The sequence below is a fragment of the Schistocerca gregaria genome, chromosome 5 (genome assembly GCF_023897955.1).
Source record: "Schistocerca gregaria isolate iqSchGreg1 chromosome 5, iqSchGreg1.2, whole genome shotgun sequence".
Classification (NCBI taxonomy): domain Eukaryota; kingdom Metazoa; phylum Arthropoda; class Insecta; order Orthoptera; family Acrididae; genus Schistocerca; species Schistocerca gregaria.
Genome location: NC_064924.1, coordinates 586,022,583 through 586,043,695, shown reverse-complemented (window position 1 = coordinate 586,043,695; position 21,113 = coordinate 586,022,583). Strand labels below are relative to the sequence as shown.

Genomic DNA, 21,113 nt, shown 5'->3' with positions numbered 1-21,113 from the left:
GTAAGAAGCGTACTGGAAAAAATTTTTTATAACGAGTATAGGTTGCTTAGCTGTTTAAATATTAAAATAAAATTTTCTACCACTATTTCGCATCTGAAGTTGGCAACTTATGTTGCCGACATTAGTTGCCTGAGTTGTTAGCAGCCTTAGCAAATAAAACTTTTGTAGATTACAGTTTTCAATATGGAATCAATTAAGAGCCCTGTCGATACCAGTCATTACTTCATGACAATAAAGAGCTAGTTGTGTTTCACAGGAAAAATATTTTCTGCATTGGTGCTGAATGTGTGTCAATGGCTTACTTTATTCAACATAATCCGTAATGTTCGAACGCAATATAAGTTCCAAAATCCTTCTCCAAATCGACGATAGTAACATGCAATTTAGCGGACTGATCCTGTTCCCTATCTTGAGTATTGTTTGAGCTGTGTAACTTTAGGCAACGGCCATGCCGCAGTGGATACACCGGTTCCCGTCAGTTCACCGAAGTTAAGCACTGTCGGGCGTCGCCGGCACTTGGATGGAGGACCATCCGGGCCGCCATGCGCTGTTGCCATTTTTCGGGTTGCACTCAGCCTCGTGAAGCCAATTGAGGAGCTACTCGACCGAATAGTAGCGGCTCAGGTCAATGAAACCATCATAACGACCGGGAGAGCGGTGTGCTGACCACACGCCCCTCCTATCCGCATATTCAACTGAGGATGACACGGCGGTCGGATGGTCCCGATGGGCCACTTGTGGCCTGAAGACGGATTGCTGTGTGTAACCTTCCTGTCATTGGGCACGGATCTTCCATCGAGCGAGCGGTTGTATATCAGTGGTAAGTCTGGAGCTATTATGTCATCAATACCTCTTATTAATTTTTTCTGTATTAAATTTTCCATTGATGACTATGCTCTTTCTTGGAATTTAACTCCCGCCTTGTCTACGCTCCCATAGTTAGTAGGGAAGGAACTGAGACTGTCACTTAGGAAGGCATCAATCGAATATTTATCTACTTTGAAAAGAGATATATTTGGCGTTAATTTTTGATGGGTCTGGAAGCTACGTTATTAATCTCGCTACAACGACCTCGTGGTCATTAATTGCTTCCCATTTGTTAAGGAATGTTTGCTGCTAAGAGGACAAGTATGTTTTCGCAACCATTTGCACTTACATTGCTCTCTCAAATAATTGCTGAAATAATTTTAGTACAATTTCGAACGCTGTTTTTTGCCTCTAATCGGCTTTGAACATCTACTGTGGCCAGCACATCGAGGGTAGGTTATGTCACCACCAACGGTAAATGTACGAGTGAATTTTCTCATTTTGAGAATACTGAAGGCGAGATCTATCTTACTTGCTACATAACATTGAAGAGTCTAGATCGCGTAAATTACTTCTTGGTTTCATACAGACTTTCCTGTCATCTTCTGATATGTAGCAAAGTGCATGAAATACGCTCATAACACGGCTTAAGATGTAATACTTGAGATAATAGTTTTAGATTGGCATTCCAAAAACCGAGGTAAACCTGTAAATTCATATACCTTAAAAAACTTTTTCTTGTAAAACGTTTTCATTATACGTTATCAAGCGGATAATAATCAGCGTATTATAAAAGATTTGTCATAACTAAAATATCTAAAAACATAAAGCATCTGTGCAGAAAGCCATGTCCATCATATCCATAGATACATCGCTGAGAGATGCTTCTTACATCAAAGAAACACAGTACACAGTAGCACATCTGTTTACATGAGCTGGACATTTTGTAAACAGTGAAAATCCAACACCAAGCTCAGTTACAACTACAGAGCGGAAACTTAAGTGTGTATCTTCTTCTGTGTTTTCCTCGTAGCATATTTATAAAATTTCGCGTGTTTTTTTCTGTTTAAGAGGTTTGATCTCACGTTTTTGTAAGTGTAAAGTGATTCAGTCTGTAGTGCAATAGTTGCTGACTGAACTGCCACCGATATACACTGAAGCGCCTAAGAAACTGGTGTAGGCATGCGTATTCAAACACAGATACGTAAACAGGCAGAATACTGAGTTACTGTCGACAACGCTTAAAAGACAACAATGGTCTGGTGCAGTTGTTAGATCAGTTATTCTCCTACAACGACGGGTTGTCGAGATTTAAGTGTGTTTGAACAAGGTATTGTAATCGCCGCACTAGCGATGGGACACAGTATTTCCGAGGTAGCGATGAAGTGGGGATTTTCCCATACGACAATGTCGCGAATGAATTGTGGCTACCAGGAATCCGATAAAACATCAAATCTCCAACATTGCTCTGGCCGGAAAAAGATAGTGCAAGAACGGTTCCAACGACGACTTAAGAGAATCGTTCAACGTGAGAGACGTGCAACACTTCCGCAAATTGCAGCAGATTTCAGTGATGGACCAACACCGAGTGTCAGCTTGCGAACCGTTCAACAAACATCATCCATATGGGCTTTCGGAGCCCGAGGCCCAATCTTGTACCCTTAATGACAGCACGACTCAAAGCTTTACGCCTCGCCTGGGCCTGTCAACAACGACACTGGACTGTTGATGACTGGAAACATGTTTCCTGGTCGGACGAGTATCGTTTCAAATTCTATCGAGTGGAAGGACGTGTGCAGGTATGGAGTCAACCTCATCAATACATGGATTCTGCTTGTCAGGGGGGACTCTTCACTGTAATGACACGGGGCGCGTGGAGTTTGAGTGATATGGGACCCCTGATAGTTTAAATACGACTCTGATAGGTGACACGCACCTGAGCATCCTGTCTGATCACCTGCATCCATTCATGTCCATTGTGCATTCCGACGGACTTTTGCAATTCCACCAGGACAGAGCGACACCCAACACGTCTAAAACTGCTTCGGAGTGACTTGAGGAACACTGTTCTGAGTTTAAACACATCCGCTGGCCACCAGACTCCCCTGACATGAATATTATTTAGCATATCGGGAATGTATGCAAAATGCTGAGATCTAGGTCCCCTCACACTCATACGGACTTATGGACAGCCTTGCACGATTCGTGGTGTCATTTCCCTCCAGCACTAACAAAGATATTAATCGAATCCGTGCCACGACGTGTTACGCTACTTCTGCGTGCTTGCGGGGGCGCTGCACGGTATTAGGCAGGTGTACCAGCTTTTTGGCTCGTCAGTGTAGCTCAATGATACGTCACCGACCATTTGTGACGCAACACGAGGGTCCCAGATTGCATACTTAGGATTCTGTCTGCTACTATAGTTTGCTTCTTCAGTTAGTGTTGCTACTATATTTAAGATGTGCGCGTGCTGTGTGCGGACACAGGAGGAGCTGACCGCCGTTCCCAAACAGCTGAATGCGTTTTTGGCTACGGTCAGTCACCTTCAGGCTCTTACGATGGGGAGCAGCGGTGGCGGAGAATCTGGCGGATCTGAGGGGACATCTCAGGTGTCGTTTGTTTTGCCCACAGACCCTGTTTCCGAGGTGGATCCTCCCTTAGGCAAGGCGCAAATTGAGACGCGTATAGCGCGTGTGGCGGTGACTCAGCGCAGCGCGCGTTTTTCTGACATCACAGGTTCAAATGGGACCGCGCAAAGTGCGACGCGACGCGACTGGGACGCGACACGCGCCTGCGACAGGTCGCGCCGGGTTGTGGTTGAGGCACAGTTTCTGGCGCCGTGCGTTGCGCATGCCTCGCTAGCACCGTAGGAAATTTGAGGCGGGGAGCGCAAACGTAGCCAGGCCATATGCTCACATCGTAACGGCGCATATGAGCAGCGGTAGTGTTGCCCATACGATAAATTTTGCCTTACTGTGTACTGAATATTATTGCCTTTCGGTAGTGTTTCGTTTTTCGCCATTTAAACGCTCCAGCTTTCTTCGTCAGCGCGATATACTTTTCTGTTATTTATATCTGCATAGTTTTGTTTCGTTTTTCTTCTGTCAAGAAAAATGTATACTTCAGTCACTGATGAGCCATTGGACTCTGGAATTGAATCATATGCCTCTTCGATGTTTTCAGATCGCAAGGAGGGGCAGAGGGTAGTGAATAAGGAAGCAAGGATTATTATAAAATCATGTGATGAAGAATTAAGACAGGAAAGTAAAGCAAGGTTATATTCTCTCTGCCTAATAAGCTAGCATACCTGTACGATCGGTTACAAAAAGGGAGAAGGGGATACTCTCCACAGGTTTGATCCCTTTGTGCTTGTGGTAAAATGCGTCCAAGATCTGAAGTATAGAAGTTACACCGTGATTACTCTGATATTGATCTAATAATGTAATACAACACACTGTACTACATTCCTGTGAATTACATATTTCCACTGCAAGCTAGAAACAGTCGAAAAGCAGTCATAAATAACAATGTTTTAATAGGTTCGCCGTGATGAGAAAAAGCATTTCAATTGTTGCATGGACATTATCAGCATTAATAAAATAATTATACAACAACAGGCTACACATAGGAAGAAAATGGTCTGTGTTATTAAGAAAGTAGGAATATCCTAAAAGAGTGTTTTGATTAGATATATTTAATTTGTTGAAATGTACTCCTAACAAAGGCAGATCTTACACGACAATGTTTTTCGAACTCCAACTCACAAGGCACACATGGCTAGCTTGTGCATTCCTGTCGCGCGGATTATCCTTCGCTGCTGACAGTACACTGACTATTGTGTTGTGAGACAGATCAATTGTATATTTTTCTCAATAACAACTATTTTATTCGCTATCACACATTGTCAGTTTGGGAAGCCCTAGTTTAGTAACCAGTATCTAGCATGTGCCTATGATTCCGGCTGAAGGAACGTTCGCACTATTTCAATACTGCTCAGATCAAGAGAAGGAATAAAATCCTTTGGTAAGTTTCCATTCCAGTCACTCAGTGTTAAAAATACGATGGGTTACGGGGATTCCACCAAAATTCCAACAGCATTGCCAATCTGCTTTTGGGTGAGTAGTTAACCTTTCCTCATTCGAAAGAGCATCACAATTTATGAGTAAAGGCCACACTTCTCTTGGTGACTAGTTTAATTGTACTTCCTTTGTCACAATGTAATTTGGCAAACTCATCTCACAGCAGCTATTGAGACAGAATTCCGAAATATATGATTTTTGCCTTACTTGTAGCGCTATATGTCAGCTTCGTGACGAAGTGCCCATCATATCGCTAATGGCCATTCTTATTGGGATGTACACATTTTAGTAACACACTACGCAAAAATCAAAAAGTTTATAACGAAAATTGGGGGTCGCTATGATTTTGGCTTTGGTGCGTAATACACCATATGTTGTTGCGTATGAAATTTAGCTAACATGTGGAATTTTTGTTTGGACTTGGGAGGAGATCTCTATCTGCCTCCGATCTCCAGAAAATGAATCCCATGTACCGCGCTCACTTCCAATCTCACACCAGCGAGAATGAAATACTCGCTACCTATCTCAAATCTCCTAAACCGCTCCAGACATGGAAACGAAAGTTTGCCGAAAGATAGCACACAAGGTGGAGAGTGTTTGCCATTTTTTGGACAGACGGAACATTCTTATCTATAGCGATATATCAGTACTTATACCTCTCTTTTTATTTATTTCACTCCAGTCACAGTAATTTTTTTAGACTTACCGACAGCTTGCGGAAAAAGAGCTTCTAGTATGAAAATAAACATGAAATTTTTTATTTTATGTTACTGCAAACCGACACTATGAGGTTTTCATAAGCTATTGAGCTCTGTGGTTGCCAATTACTTGTTTAACGAGGCACTCCGTTTCAGAATTCTGTGTCAATAGCTGCTGTGAGATGCGTTTGGCAAATTACATTGTGACAAGAAACCAGCCACCAAGAGAAATGTGGCCGTTACTCACAAACGGTGATGCTTCTTAGAATGAGAAAAGGTTAACAACTACAAATAGATTGCCAATTCTGTTATAATTTTGGTGGAATCTCCGTAACCCACCGTATTTTTAACAAGGGCGACTGGAATGGAAACTTACCAAAGGATTATATTCCTTTTCTTGATATGAGCAGTATTAAAATGATGACGAGGGCTCTTTCAGGCGGAATGATAGGCACATGCCAGATACTGGTTACTCACCTATGGCTTGCCCAACTGGCAATATATGATCGCGAATAAAATATTTGTTATTGAGAAATATAAATAATTGATGTGTAGTACAACACAATGGCCAGTGTATTGTCATCAGCGGAGGACAATGCGAGCGACAGGAATGCACAAGCTCGCTATGTGTGCCTTGTGGGTTCTGAAAACATTGCCATGAAGGTATATCTGTCTTTGTCAGCAGTACATTTCAACAAATTAAATATATCTAATCATAACACTCTTGTAGGATATTCATACTTTCGTTATGACACCGACCATTTTCTTCATTTGTGTAGCCTGTTGTATAGTTAATTTATTAATGTTGATAATGTGCATGCAACAATTGAAATGTTTAATCTTATCACAGCGAACCAATTAAAACATTGTTATTTGTGACTGCTTTTCGAATGTTTCTAGCTTGCAGTGGAAATGTGATGTTTACATGCATGTAGTACAGTGTGTCGTATTGCAGCATTACATCCATATCAGAGTAATCACAGTGAGACTTCTATATTTCAGATCTTGGACGCTTTTTACCAGGAGCACAAAGGGATCACACCTGTAGAGATTATCCCTTTCTAAATTTTTGTAACAGATCGTACAGATAAGGCATACTAGGCGGCGGAAAGATAACGTTGTTTTACTTTCCTGCCTTGATTCTCAATCACATGATTTTATAATACTCCTTGCTTCCTGATTCACTACCCTCGATCCCTTATTGAGATCTGATATGCAGAGGCATATGATTCAATTCCAGAGGCCAATGGGTCTTCAGTTGCTGAAGTATGCATTTTTCTTGACAGAAGAAAAACAAAACAAAACTATCCAGATATATATAACAAAAAGGTATAATGTACTAACGGAGAAAGATGGAGCGTTTAAATGGCGAAAAACCAAACAATACCCAAATTCAATGAAATTTAGTATACAGTAGTATGGGTAATACTACCACTGCTCATATGCGCCGTTCCGATGTGAGCATGGGACCGGGCTACTTTTCCTCTCCTCGCCTCAAATTTCCCACGGTGCAAGCGAGGCACGCGAGACGCGCTGTTTCGAGAAACTGTGCCACAACCACAACGCCGCGCGACCTGGCGCAGGCGCGTGTCGCGTCTCAGTCTCGTCGCGTCGCAATTTGCGCGGTCCGCCTTGAACCTGTGATGTTACAAAAACGCGCGATGCGCTGCGCTGCGTTACGCCACACGCGCTATACGCGTCTCAATTTGAGCTTAGCCTAAGTAATGGCGCAAATTGAGACATGAACATCGCGAGTGGCTCTGCGCTGCGCAGCGCAGCGCGCGTTTTTGTAACATCACAGGTTCAAGGGGGACCGCGCAAATGGCGATGCGACGCGACTGGGACGCGACACGCGCCTGCTCCAGGTTACGCGGCGTTGTGGTTGGGGTACAGTTTCTCGAAACAGCGCGTCGCGAGTGCCTCGCTAGCACCGTGGTAAATTTATGGCGGGGAGCGGAAAAGCAGCCCGGCCATATGCCCACATCGGAACGGCGCATATGAGTAGTGGTAGTATTGTCCATAAGATAAATTTTGCCTTACTGTGTACGGCAAGAAAAAGGAATAAAAGTGAGGTAGTGTTTATACCTTCATCCTTCTTTACCTCCTCTGCATTACTGCAGATGACGTGTCACTGAGCACATTTGTACTGTGCATGCAGTACACGTGAGGTGCCTAGTTGTTCCCACTGCCCTGTGTGGAATTCATAAGTTCTTGTACACTTCACTAACCTGCTGTCTTCATGATGATGTCCCCAGCACAGAAAACAGCAAGCAGGTCGTGGATTTTTTTTCTTGAGGCTGAAATTAACTTCGCAAGGAACTGCTACTACGAATAAATTATAACTCATTTGGGATGCCACTCGCGTTTTTATTGATATAGACACGAGAAACTATTCTTTATCACAACGTATTGAACATATCTTTCCACAGTCATTTATCTGGCTAAAACGACGTAAAATACACCTGCCACAGGCAACATGTCTGTCTACTGGAACCGTCAGAACTGGAGAATAAAATTACATGAATCAAATACTACTATTACAGACAAAATGTCTGTACCTAGAGACGGTCGGAACTGTAGTAAATAAAATTGCGTGGAACCAATACTGCTATAACAGACAACATGTCTGTCTACTGGAACGGTCAGAACTGGAGAGCCGGACTGCCAGAGACACATCGCGCGCCAAGCTAGCAAGGCGTGACCCGAACGCCACCGAAGTGCATCGGTAGTAATATCGTCAGTCCTTTGTTTTAGTAATACTATGATTTTAATAATTTTGAAATGACTGATTGATAGCTGGCTGTTGAGAGACGTTTATTTTAAAAAAATGACATAATTGGGATGGCAGGTTTAATTAATAATAGCAACTACAGTTTAAAGTTTTGGCGCCCTACTGCCAAACACAGCAGCCAATCACAGAGCAGCAGCATCATGCAGCCGGCCTTTCTCACGGGAATGATACCGAATCTAACATCTGCCACCGGTACCTCATCCCACATTGCGTCATCTCTATGCTTCTTGCATCTCCACTGCCCTGGGAATAGTTTCCTGGAGCCTAATATGATGGCTGAATAAGCCATAAATAATACATGTGTACAAAATTTTATTGCCTACGGGTAGTGTTTCGCTTTTCGCTATTTAAACGCTGCAGTTTTTTCCTTGGTACATTATACTTTTCTGTTATTTATGTCTGTACAGTTTTGTTTTGTTTTGTTTTTCTTCTGTCAAGGAAAATGCATACCTCAGTAACTGATGGGCCATTGGCCGCTAGCATTGTATCATATGCCTCCGCGATGTTCTCAGATCGCGAGAAGGGACAGAGGGTACTGAATAAGGAAGCAAGGAATATTATAAAATCGTATGATTAAGAAACTATGCAGGAAAGTAAAACAAGGTACCCTCTCGATGTCTAGTATGCTGGCGTACCTTCACGATCTGTTACAAAACTTTAGAAAGGGATAGTCTGCTCATGTGTGATCCCTTTGTTCTCCTGGTAAAAAGCGTCCTAGATCTGAAGTATAGAAGTCTCGCTGTGATTACTTGGATATGGATGTAATACTGTAATACGACACACTGTAGTACATGCATGTGAACATCACATTCCTACTGCAAGCTAGAAGCATTCGAAAAGCAATCACAAATAACAATGATTTAATTGGTTCCCCGTGATGAGAAAAAGCATTTCAATTGATGCATTTACATTATCAGCATTAATAAAGCAATTATACAGCACGCTACAAAATTGAAGGAAATGGTCGGTGTCATAACGAAAGTATGAATATCCTAAAAGAGTGTTATGATTAGATATATTTAATTTGTGGAAATGTACTGCTGACAAAGGGAGATATACTTTCATGGCAATGTTTTCCGAACCCACAAGGCACACATAGCGAGCTTGTGCATTCCTGTCGCTCGCATTATCCTCCGCTGCTGACAATACACTGGCCATTGTGTTGTGCAACACATCAATTATTTATATTTCTCAATAACAACTATTTCATTCACCATCACACATTGCCAGTTTGGCAAGCCATAGGTGACTCAGCAGTATCTGACAGTTGCCTATCTTTCCGCCTGAAGCAATGCTCGTCACTATTTTAATAGTGCTCAGATAAAGAGAAGGAATAAAATCTTTTGTTTCAGTTTCCATTCCAGTCGCTCAGTGTTAAAAATACGATGGATTACGGGGATTCCACCAATATTCCAACAGAATTGGCAATCTATTTTTGTGTGAGTTGTTAACCTTTTCTCATTCGAAGAAGCATCACCATTCGTGAGTAACGGCCACATTTCTCTTGGTGGCTGGTTTAATTGTACTTCCTTTGTCACAGTGTAATTTGTCAAACTCATCTCACAGCAGCTATTGCGACAGAATTCCGAAACGGAGTGTTCATTGCACTTGACAAAAATATTGTCTCTATTGAGGTCGCAGTTGAGTATGACAGTGAAGTTACCTGGTCGTAGGTAAACAAAGTCAATTGCTAAATATATTTACCGGCCACCCAATACCGCTGTGGCAATTGTAAGATCATTCAAAGAAGGTGTTCGGTCAATAGTGCGTAAGTAGCCTGATCATGCTGTAAGTAAGGTGTATAGGTTTTTTTATTGGTAACGCCACGTAGCGCTCTGTATGAAAGTCACTGGCTGTGCTGTGTGCAGTCTGTGGCTGGTTTGCATTGTTGTTGACTATTGTAGTGGTGGGCAGTTGGCTGTTAACAGCGCGTAGCGTTGCGCAGTTGGAGGTGAGCCGCCAGAAGTGGTGGATGTGGGGAGAGAGATGGCGGAGTTTTGAGAGCGGATGATCTGGACGTGTGTCCAATCAGAGACAGTAAATTTGTAAGACTGGATGTTATGAACTGATATATATTATAACTTTTGAACACTGTTAAGGTAAATACATTGTTTGTTCCTTATCAAAATCTTTCATTTGCTAACTAAGCCTATCAGTAGTTACTGCCTTCAGTAGTATTGGCGCTCGCTGTATTGCAGTAATTTGAGTAACGAAGATTTTTGTGAGGTAAATGATTAATGAAAGGTATAGGTTATTGTTAGTCAGGGTCATTCTTTTGTAGGGACTATTAAAAGTCCGATTGCGTTGCGCTAAAAATATTGTGTTTCAGTTTAAGCACAGTCATTTATAATCTTTCTAAGGGGACGTTTCAATGCAATACTATTTGGGGTCGAGATCAGCCTACCGAGTAAAGACTGGGATGTCTATGGATTCATTACGGGGGGTGCAGATAGACTTCCATGCGAAATATATTTTAACACGTTTCCTGAAAACCTTCTTGATAAGCCAGCTTGTTAGCCCATAAGCAGTGTAAATATCTTACGAGGAGAGGGTCAGGGTTGGAAAATGAAGTTCGGAGTGGGACGGCGCGTGTTTGCACCACTAACCCATAAAGGTACAATGCCCCAACCATACGGCCAGATGGCCAGCCATTCACGAGAAAAACGCTCCGAAACATTCAGTCCTACAGTATATAATATCCTTGTGTCTGCTCACTGAACCGATTGGCGCGGTGGTCGATGCAATATTGGCAACAATTAGTGCTTCGTATTTTCAGAGTATCTACTTGCTTTCCCATATTTAAAAAAATAATACAATGACGTTAAAATCAAAAACTTTTGTTCTCTCAACATTTTCCAACCAAAGTATTTCCTTCAAATATTCGTTCGTATTGTATATTGAAAACTGTGTGCATGGGAGAATGATATTCATATTGTGAAGACTGTGAATAATGACATGTTTATTCGCTGGATTCCGAAATTAGACCAGAGCCAGAATGACATTTGTCATAAAAAAAACTTGAAACAAAAGATTTTTGAACAATTTGCGCATCGAATAAATGAAGATTTTTTTACACTAGCCGCGAGTTTTGAGGATATCTGTCGAAAAGCAGACCTCGTGAACATTTCTAAAGATGTGTCTTTCTGTGGTTACTTTAGATGCGAACCAATTGTATTGGATCATATTGTGAAAAACAGGAGATGATAATTGATGGTGAACGATCAATTGAATTTTAATACTGTCTTCTCGTGAATTAATCTCCTGTTCCTGTTGAATTAACGTGGCGCAATTTTGCATTCATTTAATGAAATGTTTCACCTGTCTGCAAAAATTACCGTAACAGGGTTGCACTAGTGGTGTACACTTCGGTGGAATAACTTTGAGGGTACAGGTGAAACGTTGTGCGTCGTCCTGGAAAACCTCATAATAGAGTTCCGGCTGTGTTTGCCCTCCTCATGACTCGACCACGAGGAGAAACCTTTTGTTCCCAACATAGGGCTTCAAAGATGTTTTAAGAAACTCGTTGTACGTGACTGTAATCAGCTTTCCATATTTTGATGACGTCACAATGACGTTAGAGTACGTTTTGGCGTATTCATCGATCGTCTTCTGGTCTCGGGGTCCAAATGCACCTGTTGCCTCCTGCAGGCATATGCAAACACTCAGCAGGACACGTCTAGAAAAACTTATAGCATATTGTGCTGTATATGATTGCGTAACTTTCTTCATGTCCACTCTCTTCACAAGTATGGTCTTCTTTCCTTTGTGGTTGACAGTCCGGTTGAAAGTAGACTGGTACTGACATCCTGGAAGGAAACTAAACAGCTCGATATTTAATGACAGAAACGATTGTACAATTAGATTATTATATAAGAGAATTGTTCAAATGGGTAGTCGTTGTTTGAAATACCATTTATAGAATGTGATTTCATTTTGTGTCACATACCTGTTTGATCCGTGTTGATAATATAGTCCTTGTCAAAAGTGGGTATTAAATCTCGACTTTGTAGCCAGAAAGTTTCTGCAACAGCCAAGGTTTCTTCCAATGTCACTGTTTCCTTTCGTGATACGAATCTTATTACTTTCCGTTGACAAATTCTGTGGCGTTGTTTAAATCTCGCCACCCATCTACTAGAAGCTTTAAATTCGAAGTTTTCATATTGTAGGGCCGCTGATAAAGCCTATTGTTGCAGATTTTGAGTGGTAACTTGCTGGTAATTGTGCCTAGCTTCCACAAAACGATCGTAAGTCCACGAATCTATCGCGGTGTATTTGTCAAACAGAGATCCACCTTTTTAATTTCGTCTTCCCATCGTCATAATTATTCATTTTTCTTTTAAAGGATAACATTCTTTACTTTTCAGCGCCGGCACACTCCACAGAGGATGTACTTTCGTAATGCTGACGCATTGTATTTTGTATTCTAGCGGAATATACGTAGGCTCTTTGGATTTTTTCCCTGGGGTTTCATACTCGTCCGAAGAATCGCCTCTGGTAGCCTCTTCGAATTCTACATCTTCAGCATCTTCATTCTTGTGAAGTAACTCTTCATCAACCACGATAGTGTTTTCACTCAAGAAATCTATCACAGTGTTGTACAACTTCTTTGCCATCAGCATAGCTTCGTGTGGAATTGACGGCAAACCTTCTGATGCTAGTAAATCGTTTTCAACCAGCAGTGCACTGAAATGGGTAACTGAATCTTTAATCAGCAACTTCGATTTGTCGCTGTGTAGAGAATCGTCGGTAATATCTTCGAAAAGTCCGTCAGAACTCGCGATGTGTTCACTTCGAAGCATTGTAGGCAAAAACGTTAGCAACTGGAAAAACTTTCACACACGTGTACTCATTCCAAGCGCTCAAAAGCAACTGCTGGGTTCTTCATCCCTGTTTGTAGTGCAGGGAGAGCGGATGAGCGGCTATCCCTTCCAAGTTTGTCAAATGCCCCTTTGTGGGGACCCCCGTTTACAGCGGTCTCATGACACTGAAGTGGATCGTGTACCTGAAGTAGTCGGATAGAACACGTACGCTCGTGTTCGACGGATGTTATGTATAATATTCATGATAGAAATAAAATATTGTCAGTATACAATACAAACGAGTATTTGAAGAAAATAATTTGGTTGGAAGAGTTGGAACTGTTGAACGAACAAAAAGTTTGAATCTCTACGTCATTGCAATATTTTTCAATAAGGAAAAGCAAATAGATACTTTGAAAATACGAAGCACGAATTGTTACCAATATTGTATCGACCACCGTGCCATTCGGTTCAGTGAGCGGATATATTGGCATTATATGCTGTAGGACAAAGTTTCGGAGCGTCTTCCTCGTGAATGGCTGGCCATCTGGTCGTATGGCTGGGGCATTGTCGCTCTATGGGGTAGTGCTGCAAAAACGACAAACAGGTCAGAGCTTATCGACAATGCCAGTACAGAAACGGGGATTAGCGATCACGATGTCATTGTAGCAACAATGATTACGAAAGTTAATAAATCAGTCAAGAAGGATTGGAGAATGTTCCTAATGGAAAGAGCAGATAAGCAGTTGTTAGCATCTCACTTAGACAGTGAATTGAAAACCCTTAGTTCCACTAATATTATATAGGAATTTAGGCAAAGTTACAGTAGACTGTAAATCGTTATCGGGAAAGTTATGGGCCTAGTAAGTGTATAAAGGTTTGGACACACCAAACATGGTTTAATAGTGAAATTCGGGGGATGCCGAAGAAGCTGCGGCTGTTGACTCCTCAGTTGAAAAGAGAACTCACGAATGACGACAAACGGAGATCAGTAAAGATTCGATGGTGTGTAAAAAATCGATGCACGAAGCATACAGCAATTCCCACCGTCACATCTCAGCAAAAGATCTATCAGAGAACTCGAAAAAATTCTGGTATTATGTAGAATCCTAAAGCCGATCTAAGCCTTCCATTCAGTCCCTTGTTGAACAGTGTGGCGTGGCAGATGCAGATAACAAAACGAAAGCCAAGGTTTTAAAGTTCACGCGCAAGAAATCGTTCAGACAGAAGAATCGTACAAACGTACCGTCATTCGTGCATCGGACAGACTTACGGGTAGACGACATAATGGTAAGCAGCCATGGCGTGGAGAAAAAACTGAAAGATTTGAATGCAAATAAATCGCGTGGCCCTGGAGGATTCTCAGTTCCATTTTACAAAGAATACTCTACAGCATTGGCCTCTTACCTAGCTTGTAATTGTAGTCAGCATAAATTCCAAAGATTCTGGAAAAAGGAGCAGTTGACTCCAATATACAATCAAAGTAAAAGAATGGAAGCACAAAATTACAGAGCAATATCCCTAACTTCAGTTTGCTCCCGTATCCTTGAAAATATTATCAGTTCAAATATAACAAACCTTCTTCAAACTCTTTGGCTTATTTCCACGAATCAGCATGGTTTTAGAAAGCATCGCTCTTGTGAAACTAAGCTTTCCGATTTTTCTCAAGATACGCTGCGAACAATGGACCAAGGGCGACATGCAGATTCCAAGTTTCTAGACTTCAGGCATGAGTTCGTCTCGGTGCTCCATTGCAAGCTACTGCCAAAGGTACGAGCATATGGAAGAAGTGTACAGTTACGTAAGTGACTCAAAGACTTCTTAAGTAATTCAACTCAATATATGGTCCACCTTGGCGAATGTTCATCAGAGATAAATGTTCCGCCAGGAGTGCCATAGGGAAGTGTGGTAAGACATCTTTTGTCTTCCGTGTACATAAATGATTTCACGGACAGAGTTGCCAGCAATCTGTTGTTGTTTGATGATGCCGTGGTGTTCGGTAAGAAGTCGAAGTTGAGTCACTGTACGAAGAAACAGGACGACTTAGACAAAATTTCCAGTTGGACTGATGAGTGGGCGCTAGCTCTAAATGCGGACAAGTGTAAGTTAGCGCTGATGAGTAGGAAGAAAAAATGTTCGAATATGGTATTACCAGAGTCTTGCTTGACACAGTTAGGTCATTTAAATAGCTGGGAATAACTGTTTAAAGCGGCCTGAAATGGAACGATCATGCGAAAACTGTGATCGGGAAGGGAGATGGTCGACTTCCATAAACTGAGAGAATTTTAGGAAATGGTGGTTCACCTGTGAAGGAGACCGCATATACGATACGGGTGCGACCCTTCCTTCAGTGCTGCTAAAGTGGTTGGGATTGTACCAGGTTGCGTAGAGGGAAGACACCGAAGAAATTCAGAAGCGAACGAGCCATTCTTTTAGAGAAACACTATTTTGAAAATTTTGAGAAACGGCATTTGAAACTGACTGCGAAACGGTTGTACTAGCACCAACATATATTGCGCTTAAGGCAACGAAAATTAAATACGAGAAATTAGGGCTAGTACAGAGGGATATAGATGGTGATTTTTCCCACGCTCTGTTTGCATCTATGTAGGTCTAGATGTATAGCGAGCTACACCCACCTGATGGCTCTTACATCGGAACCATTTCACATTTAAATCTAAATACTTTAATGAATGGCCTTGAAGAATAGTAATGATTACAAAAGTGTATTTTACTTATAACTGAAACACACTTTTAATTCTCACAATCCACTATACCCGTTCTTATTACTGCATGGATGATAGGATGATTCAGCTATTTAATTTGCAGTATTTTATTTTGTTGTTGTTGTGAAGCTTACGTGACACATACATGGCCACAGCTCCATTGCCTGCTGGAGAAAGGGATCTGGAATATGCACCAAAGCTATGTATAACAGGGTAGAAAGTAAATATTATGTAGTGAGCCTGATGAGACATGAAATAACCACAGTTCAAGCATGGCACACATAGAACTGTATTTAGACAGTGTCTTACCTCAAAAATCTGATACAGACAGTTGCAGGTCATACTCTGCTTTGTTGGGCTATGTGCACACAGGTGCTGTATTACCAAAAACAAAAATATGCAACTAGGCAAGACACAGTGGTTGTCGCATAAATAGGAATGTATGACCAACGACCACGAAAATGTATAGTACATATTATTTATGTTATGCAGGTAGTAAGGTGGCTGCTTTTTCTTTTTTTTAGGGCTAGATTACACAGGAATTCAAATATTACTAAGAATAAAGGTCTCAGCGAAGTGACAGGTTGTAGTGAAAACTATGTCTTCATTGGATGACTCTAGGAGTGTAGTTAAAGGTCTAACCTAGAAGTACCATGATTTTCGTGCAAAAAATCTCTGACATTAAGAAACGTAAAGAGTACAGTCATTTAAGACAGGAGGTCACACTAAAATTTTACACTGGGTGAGATGTGAATTAGTCATAATATCATAATGCTTATAATAATATAATGGATAGAAAGGGGTGGTGCATACTCTATCATGCTGATGTAACATGTCTGCCTGTATACAAACTGTATTTTTAACATAACATTTCACAGTCAGAAATATACAATACTGTGATAAAAAGGCTATAGCCATATCTTATATTGGAAACTTATATTAATTATTTATTATATTGAAACACTAGTAAAGACTGGTTGAAAATGAGAACCACCCAGGTAGGTTATTATAAAGTGAGCCACAAGAAGCACAGTTGTGAAACATGTAGTACTGTAGAAAGAAAGGAAACAGATCTGCTAAAGTGAACACAAAACAGCATGGTAAAATAGTATAAACCAGTGCACTTAGAACCATAGGTCACTTTTGGAGGTATTTGTGACAAAGTTACCCAAGTACAAAACTGTTCTTTCCTAGGACAGAGTTTGAACTCAGAACAATTTCTTTAGGTAGGTGCAAATAATAAGTTGCTATGGAAAGTTGTGCATTCGTAGGTGTGACCCTAGGGTTTTCTATGCTTTGCCTGCAACATCACAAACGTGGAGTACATATTATTTATGCCAAGTAGGCAGCAACAGGGCTGCTTTTTAAAGTAAGCCTATAGAGTAGCAAGAATTTTTGTAAGAATAAAGTTCTCAGTAATGTGACTTAGGATGAAAAATAATTTTCTAGTAGGTAACTATACTTTTTCATGTTGTAGTACAAAACCTATGTACACACGCTCCAACATAGCAGAGTATGACTTGCGCCTGCCACGGAGCGAGATACCGCAGTGGTTAGCACCCTGGACTCGCATTTGGTAGGACGACGGTTCAGTCCAGTGTCCACCCATCCTGACTTAGGTTTTCCGTGATTTACCTAAATCACTTCAGGTAAATGCTGCTATGGTTCCTTTGAATTGGCACGCCCGACTTCCTTCTCTAACCCAATGAGACCGGTGACCTCGCTGTTTGATTTCTTTCACCAAATCAACACAACCCAACTTGCACCTGTCTATAGTAAATTTTTGAGGTAAAACGCTTTCCAACCAAAGTACAGTTCTATATATACCACGCCTGAACTGCGCTCACTTCGTTGCCTCATCACGCTCACTATATAACATTTCGTTTACACGCTGTCATACATAGCTGTTCGCGAACAATTATAATCCAAAACCCCTCTTCCCCTCGCTACAAAAATGGACCTGTGAGCAGAGTAAAGACCTTAATTTTCCTACCATTCATTCAGTAATAACAACGTATAAAACGGATTGTGACAATCAAAAGTGCGTTACAGTTCTAAGTAATGTACAGTTTTGTAATTCTTACTGTTCTTAAAGGCCACTCATTAAAGTAGTTAATTTTAAATGTGAAAAGATAATTATTTACGGTCTTTTACATGGTCCCGATGTAAGAATCATGTAGTGGCTGTTACACCCTAAACAAATGTTGTCTCTGCAACAATAGGTGAAATTTGTATCGACCGCCTGCCGAGCTCAGTGTTAAGAGTGTTTGCTTCCCCTGAAGCGGGTTAGGGTTCGAATGCTGGCAGGATTTTCTTTTCGCTTGTGGAATGGGTGTTGTATGGTGCTCATCTTCCATTCATCATCACCAACATGTAAGCTGCACACTGTGGCGTCGCCTGATATGACTTGCCAGCCGGCGGTTGAAGTTTCCCAGGTGCGGTGTCCAAGACATATTCCATTTATATGCACTTTGTTGCAGACCACAAGATGACAGCAAAGTCTGTCGAAACCGGTTGTCTTAAATAAAGAAAACGTTAGTGTGATTTAGGAAATTGAATGTTTTCAACAACTATAGGAGTGGGGTACCTATTTGAGATGATACACATGTTTCCTTTGACTCTATTAGCAGCTCTATTATACTGTAAGGTACAACCCATACCCATATTATCGCACATAAACCATCAGTTTCAGTTTCTCAACAAGATGAAGTAGTTGTAACAGCAAGAAATACCCGAATTTTACTGATTCTTTCTGTGCATCGTTAGGTTATTTGTAGAAATTTCTGCTGAACGTATCTCCAGTTTAGCTATCCTTTAGTACAGATAAGGAGTCAGTGTTCTGTTTGAGCGGGGCCTCTGTTTCTTTCCCAAAACAGCTATGTCAATTTAGTACTGCGATATTTTCTGTATTTGAGCTGTACCATTTCAGATTTTACCCGGTTTTATCCTTTCCCTACACCTTTTACTTTGAAAGTAGTGTCTCGAGATCCATTATGTTTTGGTTTCAGGTAATGCTAGGATTCCTGTACTGTAGCACCTTTTGTGACCTTTTTGTCGTGGAATTACATTTCAATAGTGTGGAAAGACTGAAGCACGCGTTCTGTTGGAATAATGGATTATGTTTCTCTGCACAAGTCCTATTCGGTGGACCCTCTGAAACAATGTTACAGTATTAGCCGTTAGCTCGCTTGAAAGTATACTAGCGCTAGGTTTTATTTTAAGTGGTAGGCTACCGCTGCACTGTGAGACGGCAGTAGCTTGCAGGGAGGAGCGAAATCAGCTGTGTGGAGATGGCTCAGCAGAGGTCGGCGTGATTTTCCCGTAGCGATGGAGCTGCAAGCAGCGTATTTGCCGAGTCAGCTACACGAGCTACTGTGGTTGCTCCGGTAAATTTCAGTGTGGATACAAATGAGTGATATTCACTACAAATAGAAAATACGACGAAAGAGAGATTTCTACATTTGCTTCAGCACATGTTAAATATGCCGAAGCAAAATCCAATGCAGTACGACTGGAAATGGCACAAAGGCTGTAATTACAATTGTGCAATAAATAATTTATGCCGCCGAAGGCGAATATGATATCTTTAAACAACTTCTACATAATTTGGGAGCCAATCTGAGCAGCCGTCTTCGCTTGTTTGCAGATGGCGGTGTCGTTTGACGACTAATAAAGTCATCAGAAGATCAAAACAATCTGCAAAACGATTTAGCAAAAATATCTGATTGGTGCGAAAAGTGGCAGTTGACCCTAAATAACGAAAAGTATGAGGTCATCCACATGAGTGCTAAAAGTGACTCGTTAAACTTTGGTTACACGATAAATCAGCCTAATCTAAAAGCCGTAAATTCAACTAAATAGCTAGTTATTAAAATTACCAGCAACTTAAATTGGAAGGAACACATAGAAAATGTTGTGGGGTAGGCTAACCAAAGACTGCTTTTTATTGAAAGGACACTTAGAAAATGTAACAGACCTACTAAGGAGACTGCTTAAACTACGCTTGTCCGTCCTCTTTTAGAATACTGCGGCGCGGTGTGGGGTTCTTACCAGGTAGGACTGACAGAGTACATCGAAAAAGTTAAAAGAAAGGCACCACGTTTTGTATTATTGCGAAATATAAGAGAGAGTGTCACAGAAATGATACAGGATTTGGGCTGGAAATCACTAAAAGAAAGGAGGTTTTCGTTGCGACGGAATCTTCTCACGAAATTCCGATCACCAACTTTCTCCTCCGAATGCGAAAATATTTTGTTGACTCGGACCTACAAAGGGTGGAACGATCACCACGATAAAACACGGGAAATCAGAGCTCGTAAGGAAAGATATATGTGTTCATTCTTTCCAAGCGCCTTTACGAGATTGGAATAACAGAGAACTGTGTAGATGGTTCTATGAATCCTCTACCAGGCACTTAAATGGGATTTGCAGAGTATCCATGTAAATGCAGACGTAGATTACAGTGAACCTCGAGCATGAGAAGTGAAGCTATCGATTGACGCCACTAGATTTATTTCAGTGCCCGCCTGCAGCTCGTGTCGAAATATCTCTTTTATCCTGCATATACTCGGCTCCAGGATCATGAATGGTCTTCATTGCTTTCATCATATCCTAAAGAAAAGACACCACACATTCAAATACAAGCGCCTTGAGGGCAAACAATAATAACTTCAAAGACCGATCAATGTGTCAAAACAAAAGGACGGTATGAACACTGCTTCGTTATAGATGGCAAAAATGGCAACAAGGAGTTGGAAAAATATGCCAGAAAATCAAAAATAAAGCCAATAATGTGGGAAGGACGATATAACAACAATTTACTGGTATAAATGGAACCAAACAGCAGCCAAAGAAAATATTATGAAGTAATAATTAGTGATGCAATTATGAAATCCACCACTCTATGTTTAAAAAATGGAACCGGATTCATAAAACTGAAAAGACTTTTACTTGGTGAAAACAGCGTGTTTAACTTTGTCCTGTGCTGCCTCAAAACCAATATGCTGATAAGAACAAGTCGCAAATATTCTCACAAGAGCACAATTCTTCTCTAAGGTTTTGCATGTACATGGCCGGTGTACTTTCCAAATAAGTATACGCAACTTCCAACTCGTCACGAACAGGTCACGTTAGTGAGTGTGAGAAATCGAACTGTTATAAGGAGGCTTGAAAATGATTTGAGGCATTTCTGAACACTTGAAACTTTTTTACAA

The 21,113-nt window shown here is 41.1% G+C and overlaps 1 pseudogene; it reads left to right on the top strand.

Annotated features, from left to right (window-relative positions):
- Nucleotides 1–438: 438 nt before the first annotated feature.
- Nucleotides 439–556, top strand: LOC126274525 (5S ribosomal RNA; annotated as a pseudogene).
- Nucleotides 557–21,113: the final 20,557 nt, after the last annotated feature.